The sequence below is a fragment of the Protopterus annectens genome, chromosome 10.part0, assembly GCF_019279795.1.
Source record: "Protopterus annectens isolate FY-2018-M chromosome 10.part0, PAN1.0, whole genome shotgun sequence".
Lineage (NCBI taxonomy): Eukaryota > Metazoa > Chordata > Ceratodontiformes > Protopteridae > Protopterus > Protopterus annectens.
In genome coordinates, this window is record NC_056744.1 from 653,921,735 (window position 1) to 653,944,097 (window position 22,363).

The window sequence follows — 22,363 nt, forward strand, 5'->3', positions numbered from 1 at the left end:
AGTAGGAGGTAGTTTTGCTTTTGCTGGTGTTTATAGAGATGCCCAGGTAAGTTGTTAGTTATAATAGGAATGCCTGATGTGTTAGAAGTAGATCCCTGGAGATAGAAGTTAAAAGCCAGTCATCTAGATATGGGAATACTTGGATCCCTTGTAACCTGAGATAGGCTGTCACAGCTGCCATTACCTTGGTGAACAAACAGGGTGCTATGGTGAGATCGAAAGGCAGTGCTCTGAAATGATATTGACTGGCTCGCAGCTGGAAAGGGAGGAATTTCCTGGATTGCCGCTTGATCTTGATATGATATTAGGTGCCCTGGAGACTGACACAGCACATCCAACAGTCCTTCCTCAGTAGAGGCAGCATGGACTGTCTAGTGACCATCCAGAATTCCGTTTTACAAATTGATTCAGATTGCTAACATCCAAAAACTGGTCTTAGATCCACTGTCTTTTTTTTTGGAACTAAAAAGAACCTTGAATAGATGATAGACCCTAACTGGTCTTGGGGACTTCCACTGCTGTTGATTCCAACTAACTAGGAATCTTTTGTATTTTTCAATGGGGATCTAAAAATGGTATTGTATAACCTATGGTAATGACCCTGGCACCCAAGAATTGGAAGTTATATTTTGCCAGGCTAGAGGAAGCAAGGAAATATATCTCGAGATTGCGTCCAGAGTGCATCACTCGGGCAGGAGTACAGGGACGCTGAGAAAGTTTCTCAGTGAATGGCTCATGGAAACCTTGGTTTTGCGGACCACCTCCACCCTGTGGGTGAAGTCCCAGGAATTGCCTCCTCATCTGCCTCTAGGAGGCCCATCTCCAAGAGTGTCCTACAGAAAAACCTTGAGATCTTTTGAACCACATTTTCTTCCTCCTCTTTGATTACTGCAGAAGGATCTCTTAGAGGCTGGATATCAGATTCCAAGACAAGATCTTGCCTTCCTGTTCACTCATGTTAAGCATATCCTTAATTTTTTGTCCAAATAAACCGGAGCTATTATAGGGTGTATTTATGAAGGATGTCGTAAAGCTTTCCACAAAGTCACACAGCTGCATCCATGGTTGATGTCGCATAGTGATAACTGTGCTGGCTGTTCAGTCTGCATTATCTACTGTAAGGTAGACAACTTGGTATCCACAGTTTTTTGTATATCTGATGGTAAGCTACCCGGCCAAGGAATTTAAGAGTGTCTTAATAAAATCACACTGGAAACATGTCAGGTGAGCCATGAGGTTCAGTGCATGAAGAGAAAAAGTGGCTGAAGCACAAGTCCATTCCTCAGTCTGTCCAACGCCCTTGACTCTGTTAGGGGGATGGACAAAGGAACTATCTATAAACGGTTCCTTCTTTGTGCTGCTGCTAATACCAGGGCATCTACAGGGAGACCCTTAGCACAATGTTTTCTTTCCTTGAGAGTGACCAGAATTCCGTCCAGTTTCTTTTAGATGGGGTCTGCTACTTCAGACTAAGGCACTGGAAGGAGGGACCACCAAGATGTTCAAGGGCTGGACACAAAGGCTTGGAGAAACACTGGCTCATCAGAAGGAGGAGTTTTGGTGGACCACTCCTCCTCTGTTTCATTAATTTGAGGGTGTCTCCAAAGTTTATGTCTTCGGTGGAGAGGGGCGGGACTTCTCCCTCATTTAAGTCAGTGTTTTCAGTGACAGACACAGGAGAGGAGTCTATATGCATCCTCTTCCAAGTCCTCTTCCAGAGAATATGCTTTGGGACTCCTGATGGGGACACATTGAAACTGGACATGGGACTCAAACCCAGACTAGTCTTGAAGCCTAAATGATCTGTCTGTCCCTGTCTACTAGAATGAAAGGAAGTAGGAGTCTTCCTCAGAGGAAGTTTGGATGGATCAGAACACTGAGCACATAATAGTCATCCTGGTCTGGCCAAGGCTCTCCGCAAGGCCTTGAAAGCGGACTCAACCAATGGAACCAAAGAAGAGCTGTCTAAGTTAGTAGAATCGGTAACTCTCTCAACTCCAAGAGCTGATGGATCTGAGGAGGACCTCATAACTGAGCTGTTCAATGCCAAAACCTATATCAGTTCTGAAAACCTCAGGATCAACTCCACTATCAGAGCTCTAACACACACTACCGCTGGGACTGCACTCAACCCAAGTATATCAGTGCTGTGGGAAAATGCTGATGCAGAACTCTCGATTCCAAAGCTGGTACAACAGGAAGGTTGGATCTGACATATACCGGCGCCAAGAATGGAGATGGTTGTAGGAAGCTGAACAACTGAGATGGAAGGGGCTGATGCCAGTACTTTCTTTGGGGACAGAGCTGGGAGGACTCCCTTCTGACTCTGAGTCCACAAAAACTAGTCAATGTCAAATTCTGTAAGGTTCCTAGTAAATCGACCAGATCTCTAGGATGAGACTAGGGAAGTAGTCAAAGGTAAGTTTTGCAATACTGGTATGTGAAGCTTGGGGCTGATAGGCCTAGGTGAAAAAGAAGTCTTCAGGGAGGGAATCTGGATCCTGGGGACAGTAGGATCTGACTGTATGAAAACCTTAGGTGCCGTCCCCGTGATAGCTGTGGTGTCCGGAGTCTTTTTATAGATTTATCAAAGTAATTCTCAAGTCTCTTTTCTTTAGATTTTTCTCTTGCTTTGTCTCTATCCTTTTCTCTCTTTTTTCTTTTGATCTTGCCCTTTCCTTGTCTCATTTTTGTGCACATAAATGTAAACTCTGAGAACTGATGATGTCATTTTCATTCATTCCTCAACTGATGGGTTCATATCTGATACTCTGATCCAACTTGGCATTATTTATAATGCCCCACCAACCTAACATGCCTCCGATCTCATTTGCTGCCAGTAGGTACAGACATGGACTGCGAACTCTTGAGCACTGTGCAGTACCTTACAAATATTTTCTTTGTTGGCTTTTATGTGAGTCTTTATCTTTTTCATATTTTACCCTGTCTCTTTCCTCCCTCCCATAATATTCTGATTGCTGCTCCTAATTATAGCTTTTTATTTAACATTTTTAGTTAACTTCAATGCTATTCCTTTGTACTCCTTGGGCACTCTTTTCTAACACTGCTGGTAGTTTTTCTTATTTCCCTTACCTCACTCTCTCTTTTTTTTTTTTTTTTTTTTTTTTAAGAAAAAGGAGTTTTATTTTTTATTAGTTGGTTAGGTACCGTGTTTTTTTTTGTGGTACTTGGTTTTTACTGTTTTTAGTAGTTTACTTTTCTGCTTAGCAATATGTCAGAAAAACCTTCGGGTTTTAAGAAGTGTATTTCCTGTGGGCATAAGATCCCAAATTCTGATACCCATGGGGAATGTGTTAATTTTTGCGTCCAGGTCACTTGGATATTGACTGCAATATCTGTGTCGGTTTCAATTCTCAGGCCCTGACTGTTCATAAAACAAACTGATAAATCTTTCCCTTCAGCAGCTGGGGCTCAAACCCCTAAGAAGCCTGATAAACCTAAAGGCAATCCTCAAACCATGGACAGGGAGACTCAAAAAAAGACATCCTGACCATCCTTCAGCTTCGACCTTGGTTGCTTCCATGGAGCCACCTGCCAAGGTCGTAAAAAAAGTCAGATCCATCATTACCAGATCCGGCTTCTTGGGCTGCAAGATCTCCTCGGATCCATACGCCTCCATTCCCATTGGAGCCTATGCCATCAAGCCTCCCCCTCTCCATTTCTTAAGGAGTTGCCCAGAAGGCATTCTAGACCCCCTTCCATGACCTCCTCTCTTCTGTCATCCAGAAGCCTTTCCAAAGCAGACATGGACAGGATGATGAGGAAATTCCTCAGAACACAGATACAGATGGGAGTCCTTTGGGCTCATATCCCCTCTGAGCTTGGGACCCAACCACAGACACTTCCCCTTTGATTTCTCCTTATACAATCCATCCTTCTGTTTCAGAGCCATCAGATCCGAGATCCTTGGGGGCATCTTCTTCAGATCCAAAGAATATTGTTTTGTTAACTTCGAAGGTTAGTCTGAATCAACTGACACCGAACATCTTGGAGCTGAAGTACTGGTACTGGGTCCGGGGTCTTGGAGTCGACTCCGAAATATTCAAAGCCATCTCTCCCCTCTCAGAGCGCTAGACAGTTCAGGTCTGACTCCCTCCTCGGGTGGAGTGTTGATGGGGCTGCAGGGGCAGTTGATCTATGAAAGGTCAGTTTTGGATCCGTCGACTTCTGTGTCTCCTAGGCCTTCCGTGTTCGAGGTGGTGGAGAAATTCTTCTCTATGCCTACAGAAATTACATTTCTGCCACCATTGGATCAGACTTTACCTCATTTTGTTCTGTGTCCTGATCCTCAATCACAGCTAGCCTCCGCAAGCCTTCAACCAAGTACAGCAAGGCACTGGTTCTCTCTTCTGATATTTCCCCAGAACACCCCACTGAGGAAATCCCTCATTAAAACAACGTGCAAAAGGAGGCACAAATTCCCCGCAGGAATTTCTCACTGATGACACTGATTTTAATGAGAGGGAGGGGTCCCCCAGATCATCACCTGATGACATCTCCTTTGGAGGCATTCTGGAGCTCCACAAACAATGAGGTGGTTGGGTCTTCTGATACCCTCTCCCAAGAGAAAAAAGAAGTTATTACTCACCATAACATTCCATGTTTGTTGTCCATAATCTCGCCTTCATTCTTGATGGCTGGGTTCGGAACCGAGCATCGGTTCCAACTTGGCCACATACTAAAGCTGGCTCGAGGCTACACCCTATCCCTAGATGCCTAGCGATAGTTACCCAGATCTCGTTTGTAAGAAACCAATCACTAGACTATCTAACCCACCACAGTAAAAGCAACAAACTCTCTGCCTATAACTCATGAGGCACGAAGAGAATCAGAGAACTCCTAGCCAATTTCAAAAAACTCCTCTCGATCCTCCAGGAAGGGGAAAGGAGGGTGGGATGCAAGAATGAAGGCGAGATTATGCACAACAAACATGGAACATTATGGTGAGTACCTAACTTCTTTATGTTATGTTGTCCTATCCCGCCTTCATTCTCGATGGTTGAGACAACGTCCCCAGCACCTTCTTTCTTGGGTGGTTCAAGGGAATAAACTCTTCAGAACAATGGAACTAAAGGATGCCCTGTTCTGGGAGGACACATCTACTTTGTAATGAGTGATAAAGTATGAGGGTTGACCCATGTGGCTGCAGCAATTGAATCTAAGGGTAGTTTGGCTTGAAAGGCAGTGGAGGTCGACATAGTTCTAGTTGAATGACCTCAAATATTTCCTGGAAGTTGCTTGTGTTGAGACCTGTACACATAAGTGATGGTGTCTGTAAGCCATTTTTGATAAGGTGACTTTTGAAACTGAAGTTCCTTTTCTGTTTTCTGAGAATGAAACAAACAGTTGGTCAGATTTTCTGAATTCCTTTGTCCTATGCAAGTAAAAACGTAACTGCTTATGAACATCCAATTGGTGGAGCTTGTATTCTGCTCTGTTGCCATAACTGAGGAAAAATACAGGTAGCTCAACAGACTTATTTAAACTGGACTCAGAACATACTTTTGGCAGAAAGGAAGGATTTGCTCTTAGAGAGAGAGAGAGAGAGAGACTGTCTTTGCGGAAAATCAAATAGGGAGGACGGATAGACAGAGCTTGCAATCCTGAAACCCTCCTAGCGGAAGTAATGGCTGTTAACAAGATTGTCTTCCAAGTTAAGAACTTTAGTGAACAAGAGGAGGCTGGTTCGAAAGGGGGGGAGAATTAAAGAAGCTAGTACCAAATTTAGATCCCAAGGAGGTGGTGGTTCTCTTATGGGAGGTTTTAAAAGGAATGTACCTCTCAGAAAGGCTTTGCATAATCTGTGTTGGATCCCATGTCTCCTACATGGTAGCTTGATATGGCAGCTAGTTGCACCTGTATCGTGGCTGCAGCTGCACCTTGATTAAAGGTTTCTGTTAAAAAGTCCAGAATTGCTGATATAGGAGCTGTAAAGAGGTCTGTGTGGTTGTCAGCCCAACAAGAAAATCTCTTCCATTTACTTGCATACAGTTTCCTAGTTGTATTCTTGTGTGACGAAACCAGAATGTGTCGCACTGCCGGGGATAGTTCTGGGAGCCTGGCTAAGATGGGAAGTGGAGCTACCAAGCTGCCAGCTTGAGGTTTGAGTAGAGGGGTGGAGCGTTCCTGACTGATGAGTCACAAGATCCGGCACTGGGTCCAGGATCCAGGGCTCTTCCTTCCTCTTCCCTTTCTCTCTTTCCACTAAAAAAAAAAAAAAAATTCTAAGCTTGTTTCCTGCCTTTCCTGTGGGTAGTCTAGCCTGGATATAGCTTTGCTGTGTCCAGGACTATTTGTAGGCTTCTAGGCCCCCAGGCCTTTCTGTGTTGGAGGGAAGCCTTTCTAGCTTAATTTTGTTTCTTAGAACTAGCCAGTTTTTTGTTTCAGCACTAGTCTGTTTCTTTGAGCTCAGCACTTGTTCAGAACTTATTGTAAGAACTAAATAAGCTACAAATTACTACAGCACTCAACTTTCCTCACTGTCTACAGGAAAACAGTTTCTAGTACTTAAATAAGCACCTATCCAGGCATGTCTAAGTGTCAGCTCCTGGTGTTTTCTCCTGTCTATCTGATGAATCTGGGCATCTTGGGGCAATGCAGTAATTGCCTCATGTACACAGACAACCCTCTCCTCCTACCACCCAATACTACAACCTGTGAGAGATGCACTTATATAGCCAAACTGGAAGCAAAGTTCTCTTCACCCAAGACTGGACTAGACAATCAAGAGGAGAAGGTAAACACTTGCACCACACCATGCTCAGCACATAGTCCCTGAAAACCTACACCATCAAAACACACACATAGAAACACAAAACACACACCTACATTCGTGGAGGCTGTCAGTAAAAACCTGCCCAAGCAACAGGGACCTCCAAAGCAGAAACACAAGCAATTTCCACCCCCCAACACAATCCAAATGACACATAGCCCACAAACACAGTGTGCCACTCAACCACAGCCCATAAGGTATAACAACGTACCCAACACTAGTCATAGGCGAGTCTATAGTCAGGCACACTGATGTTCCACTCACCAGACTAAACGAGGAGAAAGTTACTGTCAGCTGCCTGTCAGGTACCAGGATCTGCCACGTAACGCATGCACTCAGGTCACTCCACAACAAGTACAAATATGACTCTGTCATTGTCCATGTTGGTGTGAATGACCTGAGACGTACCTCCTTGGACTACATGAAAAGGGACATGGAGGAGTTGTCTGATCTTGTAGCCCAGGCAGGTAGGACCCTAGCCCTGAGTAGCATCCTGCCATCACCCAGAATGATACCACAGTACAAGGACAAAATGATTGACTTCAACAATTGGCTAAGCTTCTGGTGTCACTCTAAGGGGATCCAGTATTTGTCTGCCTGGGATGACATGATCGACAAGCCACGATGCTTTGCCAGAGATGGCCTGCACCTGTTGCCCCTGGGATTCCGGATACTGGCTAAGGCTCTAGCCACCACTATAGTGCCTTTTTTAGGCAAGGTTCAAATGACAAATTCACCACCTTAACAGGTACAGGCAAGAAGAATCTGCGGGTATTGCTACTCAATGCTAGAAGTCTAAACCTCAAAATGCACTCTCTCTCGAGGCACTCCTTAAAATGGAGAACATCGACATCTGTGCAGTGACAGAGACCTGGTTCAAGGCTCCAGAGTGTACCCCTGCATTACCAGGCTATAATTCCTACCACACCTTTCGGCCACCTAACCTGGACCGAAACACTAAAGGCGGAGGCGTGTCCATATTCATTAAGGATATCTACACCTCCAGACTAGTTACTCAGCATAATGCATCTGAGATTATCCAAGTGCAATTAACTCTGAGCAAGACCGCAATCCAAATTGTAGCTTGCTACAGATCCCCCACCATGCCCCAGGATTCCCACTCCTCAATTTCTTAATATACTGGAAAATATTAGGGTACAACCAACACCCTAATAATGGGCGATTTCAACTACCCTACAATTAACTGGGAAAACTACTCATGTACCAACTCTTGTGCTCAACGTTTTCTGGTATTCATAAATTCCAGTGCCATGGACCAACTTATCCACACCCCCACCAGGGGCAGCAATATCCTAGACCTGATTATTACCAGCATGGGCAACCGGTGCTCCACACCAGAGGTCAATTCCTCGTTGGTCAGATCCGACCACAAGCTAATCACCCCTAGACATCCACATCCCTCCCCCACCCCCCATTAGGGAAACCACAGTAAAAAATGCCTCCAAAGCCAACTTCACGCTTCTTAAGACACCCATGCTGACGGACAATAGAGGTATGACTGCTGAATCCTACACAAATGCACTTTATAAGCACTTACACAAGTGCATGGATCGTGCAATCCCTAACAGAACCAAGATGCTATCCTCAAAAAAAGGAACCCAATCTGGTGGTCCCCTGCCATAAACAAACTCTACAACAGAAGAAAGAAACTGTTGAAAAAAAGAGTAAAATCCCATGATTGGAGAAACTCCCTGGTCAGCCACAGTAAGAAGCTGAGATCCCTCATAAAATCCTCCAAAGCTAGTTATGAAACAAAATCGCCACCGACTCTAAAGATAACCACAAAGCATTCTATAGCTATGTCAAGAATCTCAATGGCAACACTCAGATCTGCACTGAGTTACAGCACAATGGCACTACATATACAGAACCAACTGATATTGCCAACATCCTGGCAGATAGGTTCAGTGCTAACTTTACCCCCCTGTCATCCCCTAAAGGGCCCATCTCTATACCAGAAGAATGCAAAGTTCCTGTAATCATGGCTGCACAGGTAAAAAAAAACACTATCCAAAGCCAAGAACACAGCATCCATGGGACCTGACGACATCCCAGGCTGTGTTCTACATGAACTACAGAACGAACTGGCACACCACCCAAGTACCATGTTCAATCATAGCCTCACCTCAGGCTATGTGCCCACTGAATGGCGCACAGCAACAGTTATCCCACTCCACAAAGGGGGAGCCACCACAGACCCCGGAAACAACCGCCCCATTAGCCTAACGAGCCTGGTCTGCAAGGCTATGGAACGTATCATCATGGAACTTATAAACAATGACATTGGTAATCTCCAAACTCAGGACCCTACCCAGTTCGGGTTTGTAAAAGGTAGATCATGTCTCCTAAACCTGATAGATTTCTTTGAAGCAGTCACCAAAGCCGTAGATGAGGGTAAGGTGGTTCACACAGCCTATCTAGATCTCGCCAAGGCTTTCGACACCATCCCCCACTCTGGAATTATAGATAAACTCACTAAACTAGGTATAAATCCCTATGTCACAAGATGGGTTGCCAACTGGCTCACTGACAGAACCCACACTGTGAAAGTAGCAGACTCCAAATCCAACTTCAGACTAGTGACAAGTGGAGTACCACAGGGTTCAGTCCTGGGTCCTCTCCTGTTTGGTATCTACTTCTCTGAAGTACAGGCCAACACAGAAGGTCTTTGGCTAATGAAGTTTGCAGATGACTGCAAACTAGGAGCCATAATCAAAACTCCAAAAGATGTGGACATCCTACAAAAGGGCCTCGCTGAGACAGATGCCTGGTGTCAAAGCCATGGCCTCAAGCTCAATGCCAAAAAGTGCATTGTCATCCCTTTTGGTAAAAACTCAGTACCCATGAACTGCCACATAGGTGGTAGTCTACTTAACGCCGAAAGTGTGATAAGAGACCTTGGGACACAGGTGGACAGTAGTCTCTCCTTTGATAATCACATCACCACAGTAGTCAGGAAATCCTTCTACGTGGCACACCTCATCACAAAAGGTTTCTCATCCAGGAAAAAAAAGAGGTCATTGTTCCCCTCTACTCAGCACTCATTAGACCCATTATAGAGTACAATGCCCCTTTTGGTATGTACCTCACAAGACATCTACAACAACTAGAAAGGCCACAGAAATACCTCACAAAGAGGATTACCAGCCTCAAAGAGATGCCCTATGCAGACAGTCTCAAAAAACTGCAGCTTTACTCCATTGCATATCGCCTACTCAGAGGCGATCTCTGCCTAACACACAAATCTATGTCAAACCCAGAGCTTTTAGACATGCTCCACTTAAAGAAATCCCAATCCCTACAAGCTACACGCTCTAGGGACCTAAACCTCGTCACCACAATAAACAGAACATTCTGGAGGGATAGATTCCTGTCCCAGAGACTTCCCATACTCTGGAACAAACTACCTATCTATATCAAACAAAGCTCCTCATTAGCATTCTTCAACAAAAATCTTGATGATTGGATGGGAAATAGGAAATTCACCCCGGGGATCACTTCTGTGGCTCTGCTCGACAGTGGCACAGGAAAATAATTTTCTTGGGTGGTGAAAGCCAGGGTACCTTTGGCTAGGCTTATATAGGCCTTAGGGCCAATAGCCTAGCACTAACCTATGAACCTATGAAGATGGGGCCATAGGAAAGGGAACTATATCTGACTATGCCAGTAAGGAGCAATGAGAATTAGTCTGCGACTCAACGATTTGGCTTGCTGGAGAACTTTGGGTATTAATGGAAATGGGGGAAATGCATAAAGAAGTCCCGGGGGCCAATCGTGAATAAGCGCATCCCTGGGTGACTCCCCCAGAGGGGGGATTGGGGCAAAGTAACATCTGCATTTGGAGTTGATGGACGTGGCAAAGAGGTCGCAGCAAGGCTGGCCCCATTTCAAAAAATTTGGTTCCCAAGTTCCTGTTTGAGGGACCACTTGTGAGGCATAAGAAATTGCCCTGCTTAGCCTGTCCGCTATCACGTTGGATTTTCCCGGGATGTGCATTGCAACCAGAAAACGTTGAGAAGATATCACCCATTGCCATACTCTGAGCCTCTCGAAAGAGGGGGTAGGATCTGGTTCCGCCTTGTTTGTTGATACACCACACCACAGACATATTGTCTGTTTGAATCACAATCATACCTGTTGGAAGGGAGCTCTGGAATGCTTGCAACACCAGAACCACTGCTCTCATCTCTAGGACATTGATGTGCAAGTGGTACTTGCATTCCTGCCAAGTCCCTTGGACAGTGTCCCAAATAATGCCCCCACCCTATCTGGGAAGCGTCCGTGGTCACTTTAGCTATTGGTTGGGGAAGAACAATGCCTATCGTTACTGCATGGACTGAAGCCACCAACATAGGTCCCTCTAGCAGGTGTCTGTAATGAGGATCTTGTGTGATATGGTTAACTCCTTCATGGGCCACTGAGCAAAGAGCAGCCACTGTAATATTCTCATATGTAGATGCGCTAGTGGTACTAACATTATTGCTGCTGCCACTGAACTCGAACCTTAAGGACAAACTTTGCCTGTACTTTTTCCTTCATGAGCAAGATTGACACCTGATGGCATAGCGTTAGTACTCCTTCGTGAGACAGTTTTGCTACCATGTCTTTTGAATTTAAGTCTCCCTCTATAAAGGTAATGTGCTGTGACTGCAACAAGGCAGATTTCTTTGAAATTTATGGTAATGCCTAGCTCTGAGCAGAGATGAATGGTGGTGGCCCTTGCCTTGGTCAGTAGATGCTCAGTGGTGGTGGTCAGGGGCCAGTCGTCTAAGTATGGAAACATCCAGAATCCTAGATGCCTCAGGTGAGCCGTGACTACTGCCATGCACTTGGTAAACACTCTGGGGGCTGTAGTGAAACCAAAGGGCAGAGCTCTGAATTGGTAATGACTGGCTCCCAGCCGGAAGCGTAGACATCTCCTGGATCACCTGTCCATCTTTATATGGTAGTACACATCTTGAAGATCTATGGAGCACATCCAATTGTCTTGTCCCAGAAAAGGGAGTACAGACTGCAGTGTCACCATCCAAAACTTCTCTTTTTTACGGACTTATTCAATTTGCTGAGATCCAAGATGGACGTCCAGTCCCCTGTCTTTGGAACTAAAAAGAATCTTGAGTAAATTCCGGATCCAATTTGGTCTGCGGGGACTTCTTGTAAGATTCTTTTTCTAGCAACCTTTGGATTTCTAGGGTTGCTTGATCCCTTTGACTGGGTGAGATGTCTGGGATTGATCTTGATGGAGGGGGAAGGGGTGAAGAATAGAATGGTATGTTGTATCACCTGGATATAATTGAATGTACCTAGTTGTCTTGAGTGACGTTGAGCCAGGCCTTTGGATACACAGTGATAATCTGCCCCCGACTACCTCCAGAGGTAGACAGGTGGGCCTCCTTTCAGGAGCACTGGAAGGACCTGCCAGAGAACACTTTTCTCTGTTGCCCTGTTTTGGCGGACCCCCTCTGCTGCTAGCATGGTGACTTCCATTATTATTTCCCCCTCTGCCCCTGGGGGAAAATTCATTATGTGCATCCGGCGAAGCTCTTTGGGATTTCTGGAACCACATTTTTCCACCCTTCTGGCCTTTGGGATAAGGCCTGATAGGGATGGAAAAAAGTACTCCCATGGCAGACAGAGTTTTGCAATCCTGGCCAGAGGGAACCTCCGGCTCCCAGGAACCTGGAGACCTCCCCCGCCCCAAAGATGATGGCTCCTAGGCTGATGTGTGCGCCGAAGCCCCGAGTGGAAGAGTCTGCTCAGACAAGGGTCCGACTCGACTCTCCAACCCCCCCCCCCCAACTGAGGGAGTGTCGGCTCCCAGATCCCTCAATGGAAGACACCATCGACAAGATTGGAGCAGAGGTCAGAACTGAGAAACCAGGGATGGTTTTTGGGTCCAATGGCCCCCCCACAAGGACCTCCAGGCACTCTGGCTCCTAACTCATCTGAGTCGGAGGAAGAATGGAAGGTAAGGTAGATTTGGTAGTCGGCCCCATGTCCTTCTGGGCTGGGCTTGAGAGAATTTTTGCTAGGGCCAGTGTACGAAGCAACCTCCTAACAACCCACTCCACATCATTGCCCGATAGGCTCCTGGATGATCAAGAGGAATGGGTGGATGATTTGTGGCTACCCATCACTGATTGCAGCAGAAGAGACTGTGGCACCAAATGGACTGGCTCCAAGGATGGTGACTGGATCCTTTTTTGGCTCCAGGATGGTTCCAATAACTCAGGTGGACCCGATGGAGACTTAGCCTTCTCAGAACCAACAGACTTCGGATCTGAAGTAACCTGTTTCTCTTGTCTCTTTGTTGGCTCTGAAACCGGAGCCGAAGAAACTGATGTTTTTGAGGACTTGCCAGAAGATTTGGAGGCCTGATTCCCTTTGATAGCCATTTCGAAAGACCCCTTTAATAAACTCCTGACTATTAATTTGCTTTTCCGCTAATGCAGGACCCTTGAACTAAAGCTGTGGCAAATAGAGCAAGAATCCTGTAGGTGAATGGCCCCCAAACAATAAACACAGCTAGTGTTGTCCATCAGTTACAGACATTTATTCTGTGCTAGAATCACACTTTTTAAAACCAGACTGTCTAATCTCTTTAGTAGGATCTTTAGACAGCCTGGTAATTAGTCACAACCAGCAATTAGTTAAACCAGCAATTAGCCACAAACAGTACAAAAAAGACACACTATAAAGTATAGTCTAACTCAATAAACAAAACCAACACCAGAAGAGAGAAAGACCAACGTTTTTTTTTTTTTTAATAAAGAAAAAAGAGAGGGTTAGAGGAGAAGGTCTCCCAAGTTAAATGGCGGACTCCTCTAATCTGAGGAGATGCCTCTAACTTAAACAGTGAAACCTTCAAAGTTTAAGGAAATAAGAGGAGAGAGAGCCCTCTAACTAAAAATGGGCTAAGGAAGAAGGGGGCAAAAACGAATCTTCTAACTTAAATGGATTTGTTTAAGAAGCTAAATTTCAGCCAGATAGGGGAAAGGCCTGAAAGAATGATGGCCTATACAGAAGCAGCAAAAGAACCGACAACCACATTTAAAATTAACCCAAAAGAGTAAGCTATTTAACAAAGTTAAATTATCAAAGATTAAACTACTACAAATCACACAAAAAAACAAAGTATGAAAAAACTTAGCCTGAGCCAGCGAAAAAACAATCCCGAAGCAGCAAGCGGCAAACGAGATCTGGGTAACTGTAGCTAGGCATCTTGGGATAGGATATAGCCTCAAGCCAGTGAAAGCTCTCGAGCTTCAGTATGTGGTCAAGTCGAAACCAATGCTCGGTTCCGAACCCAACCATCAAGAATGAAGGCGAGATAGGACAACATAACATTCAGTGTTTCTGGAGGCTTTAGGGTCTGACCCATCTACCTCTGGGGTGACCCCCTCAGCTGATGAGCTTGTAGATCTGACCTCTCAGAGGGCATGATCGGAGCCGGACACAGTTGAGCCATTTCCTAAGAGATGAGATAAGATTCTTGCCCATCCTAAGGACAATGTGCATTGGAGTAAGGGAGTCCCTGCTGATGCCATGGTTGTTACTGTGGCTACAAGAAAAGAAACAATGGAATACAGTTCCTGTGTCCATCCCCTTAACAAGGAGTCCAGGGCACTGGACAGATTTGGGAAGCATGTCTATGCTTCAGCAACCTTCATACTTAGGTCACTGAATTATTTGGCACATTTTACATGACTAAAAAGAGATTTGATCAAGGAGCTTACCAAATTTCTTTCAGGATCCATTGACCTCCAAGGATGGGAACAGAATTTCCTTACAGCTGGCCACCCTCCAATCTATCTCTAATTTGTCCATGAGGTTGATCTCCCATACTGCGGAAGGTACCTAATAGATGATGGGTTCAGGAATAGACATTAGAAGATATGCCTGGATGTGCTTATGTGACTTTCTGGAACCATTTATGTAATTTGTCAATGTGCCCTTTGATGGATAGTCTCTTTTTGGCCCCATGGTTAAGGACACACTCTTCAGGTGCAAACAGGAAGAAAAGACCCTGTCTGCCATGGGTGTACATTTTTCTACCCCTCAAAGGCCCTTCTCTAGGATCCAACAAAGTGGTAGAAAGATGTGGTTTAAAAAATTCCAGGGTCCTTTCCAGGAGTCACATTGAGATAGCTCCCCCAGAGGCAGAGGGTGGAACTCGAATGGAAGGTGCCGCCCTCGTGGCAGAGGTGGTCTGCAGAACCAGGGATCAAGAGATTCTTTCTCAGATAGGTCCTATCGATGCTCCTGAAAGGAAGCCCGACTGTCCCCTTCTGGAGGCAGTCAGCGGTAGTCTATCCCTGCACAAGAAAGCCTGACTAACTATCACAATAGACTCTTGGGTAAATACGATTATATCCAGAGGTTATATCATACCATTTACCAACCTCCTCCAATAGTTTGGAAGAAAATCTCTGATGTTCCACCCAGTCAGAGAGAAGCAGCATTTCTAGAGATAAAAAAAGCTGCTAGACCAGAGAGTCATGCAAGAGTTCCCCCAAGACCAGATAGGGTCTGGAACTTACTCAAGATTCTTCTTGGTGCCAAAAGAGACAGGGGCACTGAAAACCAATTCTGTATCTCATCAAATTAAATTAGTTCATGTAGTATACAAAGTTTTGGATGGTCATGGTTTAGTCCATTCTGCCCCTTCTGTAGAAGGACAACAGGATGTGATAGATAGATCTTAAGGATGCAAACTATCATGTCAAAATGAACAGGCACTCCAGGAGATGCCTACGCTTCAGTCTGGGAAACTGTCATTATTAGTTCAGAGCACTGCCCTTTAGTCTTACCACAGCCCCAAGGGTGTTCACCAAAGGCATGAAAGTTGTAGCAGCTCACTTGAGACTGCTGAGATTCCTAGTGTTTCCTTATCTAGATGACTGGCGCCTGACTGCTTCAACCAAGCATCAACTGATACAAGAAAGGGACTACTTACTGTTGCTGTGCTCCCATCTAGGAATATCAGTCAATTACAACAAATCTCAACTCAAACCAAAACAGAGTCTAGAGTTCATAGGTGCTCAATTTGATACAGATAATCAGATAGCCTCTCTTCCCTCAACTAAAATAAACACTAGAATCCCAAGTCAAGAAAGTGATTGAGAAGTCATCCCTTCCAGCCCAACTGATACTTCAGGCTTTGGGTTCCATGGCAGCAGCTATCACCCTTATTCCACTGGCCAGGTTCCATATGAGAATTCTTCAATAGACTATCGACTCAATGGTCTATTCTACATCATCCATTATCCATGCCAGTCAAGGTAACTCAAGTGTGCAAAATATGCTTCTTATGGTGGATTCACTCAAACCAGCTTCACTAAGGTGGTCCCTTTGTTCTTCCCCTCCCAAAGGCCATGGTAAACACAGATGCCTCCCAGCTCAAGTTGAGGGGGCCACTACTTGGGAAGAAAGGTCCAGGGTACTTGGTCACCTAAGAGGCACAGGTGCACATAATTTTCCTGGAGTCAAGAGCAGTCCCTCCTAGTGTTGCAGGCATTTTAAGAGACTTCTCCCATCTGGGAAAATTGCAGTACAGACAGAAAACACATCAGTAGTTTGGTACATCAACAAACAGGGGGAATCAAATCTTACCCTCCTTGTCGAGAATATATGAAAGTATAGAAATGGACGATTGCTTCCAATCATGTTAGAATAGCAATGCACATTCCTTGAAATCCAATGAGATTGTGGACAAATTAAGCAAGTCCATTCTGATGCCTCATAAGAGGTCTCTCAATGTCAATGTGGCGGAGAAAATTTTATGTCAATGGGGCCATCCATGCTGCATTCCTTTCACTTCTCCCCTCAACAAGAAGTGCAGTAGGTTCTTTGTCCAGATGCTACCACTAGGGGAGTCACAGAGAGATGCTCTGGTTCATGATTGGCCCTCCAGTCTCCTTTATGCCTTTCTACTAAATCCAAAGTTTCTTCACAAAGCAGTTCAGTTGAAGAGCACAGTTACCCTCCATTGTGCCTTTTTGGCCTCATCAGATTTGGCTCCCACTCCTCTCGCCTCATCTTTTACATCGACCCTGGATTCTAGATCCAACTCCAGACCTCCAGTCATACCTGATAGACATGACCCACCTGAACATATCAGACCTCAAGTTAACAGCATGGTTTCTCCTGTTCCACTGATTGCTAGACAGCCCAGGCTCTCCTCCCCAGTCTGTCACATCTTATCATCTTCTCACAAGGCTTCTACTAAAAAGCTCTACAAGAATAAATGGAAAAGATTTGTCTTTTATGCCCTCAGCAAAGACTCGGACCCTTTTTCATCACCTATCCTGGTTACCCTTGAATTTCTAGCTTTGATTTTCAAACTAGTTTATCATCAACTGAAGTTCAACTGGCTGCCATTTCTAATTTTTACCTGGGAGAAAATAAACTATTCCTTGGCTTCCTTTAAACTTTGCAAGGCCTTTCTTGAAGGAGCCTTTCTGCTTAGACCTCCATTGAAAGATCCTACTCCTCTGCATGGGATTTAAATATAATGTTTCAGCCATTAAATCAATCACCCTTTGAACCTTCTGCCAAAGCTGACCACAAATTTAGATCTTGAAAATCCATTTTTCTAGTAGCTATTACATCAGCTAGAAAAATAACTGAATTCCAGACTCAATCTCCAAAGCCTTTTTATCTAATTTTAATTTTTCATAGGAACAGGGTTTCACTGGGAACTAACCAGTCCTGTCATTTTTGCCTAAGGTAGCTTGTGAGTCAAATATTAAAGTACAGTTTTATACCTACCATAAATGAAGATGTTCGAGTGTTCACACTGCTGCAGTAATTACACTTGGGTTATCCTGCCATCAGGCGGTCCCGCAGTCGGCCAGAGTTCCAAAGTCTTGGTCCGGTGTCGGTTGCTTTCGCTTCTTCCCTGACATCAGTGCGCCAGGGGTATATAAGATGCATCTGACGCCATTTTCTTCAGTTTTTCTTGCCCCAGATGTCAGGTGCCCCCAAGTAGGTAGGCAATACATATTGCTAATAAAACATATATATAAAATAAAAACAATACCTTCAGTTACAAGCAAATACACCACAAAGGCTGTATAGGATAGAAAGGTATAGATAGGTCCAGCTAGGACAGAGGGGATGGAGGGAGTGTAACCTGGACTGCAGCAGTGTGAACACTCGAACATCTACATTTATGGTAGGTACAAAACTGTACTATGTTCATCGTGTTACACCTGCTGCAGTCATTACACTTGGGTAGAATCCCAAAGCTAAGGTTGGGTGGCTGGTCTATAAAGAGTTAGGATTGGCTATGAGGCCCTGCAGAACTGCAGTGGCAAATCCTGCTCTGGATTTAGAGTTAAGAGGCAAGTGGTAATGCTTGGTAAAGGTGTGCACTGAACTCCAAGTTGCAGCCTCCAAAATTTCCTTGGTTGGTACTCCTCTGAGAAAGGCTGTTGAAGTGGCTGTTGCTCGGGTAGAATGTGGCCTAATGTTATTAGGAACTGATTTTCTATGCTGTGTGTAGCAGTAACGAATACAGTGTCCTATCTATTAAGAGATAGTCTGCTTTGAGATAGCCTTGCCCTGTGATCCTGCAGCATATGCTACAAACAGTTGCTCAGTTTTCCTGAAAGCTTTTGTTTTGTCCAAGTAGAAGCGTAGCTGCCTGTGTATGTCCAAAGAGTGCAGAAGTTTCTCCCCTTTATTCTGTGGGTTTGGATAAAAAGTTGGCAAATGGATGGTTTGGTTAAGAGCCACACTAGATACCACCTTTGGCATAAAGGTAGGGTTTGTCCTTAAAGAAACCCTGTCCTGATGAAAAATTATAAAAGGCTCCACTGCCATTAATGCCTGTAGCTCTGAGACTCTTCGTGCTGAAGTTACTGACAGGAGCAGAGCTGTTTTCCATGATAAAAATTTTAGATTGGCTGTATTGGCTGGCTCAAATGGTGGCAGGGTCAGTTTTTCCAAAACAAAATTGAGGTCCCAAGTTGGTGTTGGTGCTCTCCGGGGCGGTCTTACGTTTTTAGCCCCTCTGTGGATGAGAGAATAAAGGAGGATCCGTGTTGTAATGTGCTGAGATGGCAGAGGCGTGAATCTTAATTGATGAGAAGGATAGGCCTTTGTCCAGCATCTCAGTTAAGTATTGTAAAATCTGAGGAATGTTTGGGACAAGAGGGTCAAGGCTTTGAGCCTGGTTCCAGGCGCAGAATCTCTTCCATTTTTCTGAGTAAGATTTCCTGGTGCTAGGCCTCCTGGCCTCCAAAATGACACCCATAACAGCTTTAGAGAGAGGTGTTACCTGTTTGACTAATTAATCTGCCATGCAGCCAGGTTTAGGGTTTTGAGCTGACCGTGCAGGATCTGATTGTTTTGTTGAGTCAGAAGGTGTGAAATTTGAGGCAAAATCCATGGAGGGCCTTGAGCTAAGTTCTTTAAGATTGGGTACCAGTGCTGGCTTGGCCAGTCTGGAGCAATCAGGATCATCTGTGGTTTTTCTTGTCTGGCTTTTAGGAGTACCTTTGAAAGGAGAGGCAGTGGTGGGACTGCATAAACTTTTAGGCAGAATGAGAGAGCATCCACTTTCCATGCTTGTGTATGGTAAGTCCTTGTGCAGAATTTTTGTAGTTGACAATTCAGTGGGGAGGCAAAAAGATCTATGTCTGGGCATCCCCATTTTTGCATTACCATGCTGAAGATTTGTGGATTCAATTTCCATTTGTGAGGGCCCATGATATTCCTGCTTAGATCGTCTGCCAGAGTATTTTTCTTTCCTAGCAGGAATTGTGCTTGCAGATGAACTTGATAAGTTAGAGCTGTGTTCCACAAGGTCATAGCTTGCCTGCATAGGGGCTAAGAATGAGTGCCCCCTTGCTTGTTTATGTACCACATTACTGTGGTGTTGTCTGTCTTTAATAATAAATGTCCTGGATGCAGAAGGTCCTTGAAAGCTGTTAGGGCATTTTGAACAGCCAACATCTCTGTTTGACTGATGTGAAGATGCCCTTGGTCTGTGATCCACTTGCTCTGAATACATTTTCCTGCCATGTGTGCCTCCCCAGGCGTAATCCGAAGCATCTATTGCTAGTGTCTGCCTGGCTGTGGGTAGAGTGAAAGGCTGACCCTTGTTGAGGTGACATGCCTGTGCCCACCATCGAAACTCCTGTTGTAGGCAGGGAATTATTGGTATTACTGCTTCTAAACTGTGAGAGTGTTGAGTCCAAACACTTTTTAGGTACTATTGTAATTTCCTCATATGCAGTCTGGCATATGGAATTAGTAGTATGCAGGATGCCATGAATCCCAGGGCAGGGCCTGCAGAATTTTTCTTGCAGGCAGATGGGACTTTTTTGCCAGTAATTGAAAATATTGAGTCAGTTGTCCTTGTTTGTCTGGTGTGAGATAAGCCATCTGGGCCGTTGTATTTAAGCTGGCACCCAGGAATATTATCTGTTGTGAGGGCACTAGTTTTGACTTCTTTTCGTTTACTGTGTACCCTAGAGAAATTAGCAACCTTTTTACAAATGCCAGATGCTTTAGAAGAATGTCCTTTGTCTCTGCTTGAATGAGGCAGTCGTCCAGGTATGGATATATTTGAATTCCTTTTTGTCTGCAAAATGCAATTATTGGTGCCAGGCACTTTGTAAAGACCCTGGGCGCAGTAGATAAGCCAAAGAGCAGTGCAGAGAATTGGTAGTGCATTGTACAAGCTTTGAATCTGAGTTATCTTCTGCAATTTTGTCTGATAGGGACATGCAGGTATGCCTCTTTGAGGTCCAGAGTAACAAGCCAAGCCTTCTTGCCCAGCATGGGAAGAAGCTGCTGTAGTGTCAAAATTTTGAATTTCGGAACATCCAGGTAAGTATTTAGAGTTGAAAGGTCTAGTATGGGTCTCCAGGCTTTGTCCTTTCTGGGGACCAGGAAGAGTCTTGAGTAAAATCCTTGTCCTTGTTCCTGCTGTGGTACTTTTTGAATAGCTCTCATGTCCATGAGGGCTGATATTTGTTTTTGAGCCTCTGCCCATTGATTTTGTGGCAGGTTTGGCATTCCTTTTAGCCTTGGTAAAGTGTGAAAGTGGAACCTGTAACCTTGAGACACAATATTCAGAACCCATTTGTCTTGGGTGACTGCCAATTTTGATAAAAAAAGTGCTAGTTTTCCCCCTAAGGGGGCTGCCAAAAGGGAAGTGCTTGGCGTACGAAGGGGGAAGTCATTGGGACTGTTTCCTGTATGGTTGAGATTTGTCATCACCTCCTTTTGGGGTTGAGGTACCCCACCGTTGTCTGTTAGAGCCTTGGGGTTGAGATCTGCCTCTTGGGAGTCTGTATCTGCCTCTCTGTGGCCTGTCTGACACTGGAAAGGACCAATTCTTTGTAGGCCAATTTCTGCTAAATCGAGGTGGCTGTACCTGTAAGAAATCTTTGACTGTTTGCACAGATTTAGCTTTATCCTCCATTTTCTTTAACACCTCTTCTGCCTTAACACCAAACAAGGTATCATTGCTGTAAAGGAGCATCCAATAATTTTGCCTTAACATGATCAGGTAAACTCTGTTCTTTTAACCAAGCATGTCTTCGAATCATAGAACCTGTAACTGCGGCTCTACAAGAGGCCTCTAATGAATCAAAACCACATTGCAGAGTATGTTTTCCCACCTGTTCAAATGCATGCAATAAATCCTGCATTTCTTTATAGTCAGGAGCTTCTGAGCTTGCAAGCATTTTCTGTTTTAACTGAGCCATTAAATATTGTTGATACTTAAGCATGTGAAACTGGCAATTTAAAGCCCTTACTGCTAAAGTTGCAGAAGTGTAAACTTTCTTCCCCCATCTATCCAATGCTCTAGAATCTCTGTCAGAGGGGACTGGATTTTTTGCAATGGAAGCCTTAACCCCTTTGGGACCCTGGGAAATAGTTTCTGGATCAGCAGAAGGGTTTTTATAAAGAAATTTGTGAGAGTCAGGGACTCTATAATACCTATCTGGCTTGGCTGGTGCAGGGGGCAAAGAATCAGGAGATAAGCTGGATTCAGAGAACAAATCATCCACAATATCTAACACAGGCGAATAGCCAGGGGCCTGTACTGAGGCAATAAAAGGAAGTTCCTGAGCCTTTTCTTGGATTCTGAATAATCCTGACTTTCCCAATGGAAATGCTCCCTCATGGTATGTAAAGTTTCCCCAAAAGAATAATCCTCAGGAGGAGAGGCTGAAGGGATAGATTCTTCAGCATCAGAGTCCTCACAGGGGGGAAGAGAGTATCCCTGGTCTGAAGAGGAATCAGAGGAAATGGAAACCTGATCAGAAGAATCATAGTCTATATCCTGCCTAGGTCTTTTTCTCAGGAGGGGGATGGGAACCCCTGATTAGAGTAATGAGGTCTTCGGCCATTTTAAGCATCTGTTTCTTAGGCATGGAGGACTGTCCAGGAGAATGCTGTAATTGCTTCTTTGTCTTTAATGGTGTCTCTGTCTTGGCTGTTGCTTTAATGGTAAGTTGTGAAGGTCTGAAAACACCCTCAGAAGCCGATGCCTGCTCAGCGGATCCGCACCCATCTGAGGGATTAGTT

General features: G+C 44.7%; 1 protein-coding gene across 1 annotated transcript in view; it reads right to left on the minus strand.

Annotated features, from left to right (window-relative positions):
• Positions 1-22,363, minus strand: part of USP24 (ubiquitin specific peptidase 24) — a 4,679,666-nt gene that overhangs the window by 321,500 nt on the left and 4,335,803 nt on the right. The gene's annotated exons all lie outside the window — the stretch shown is intronic.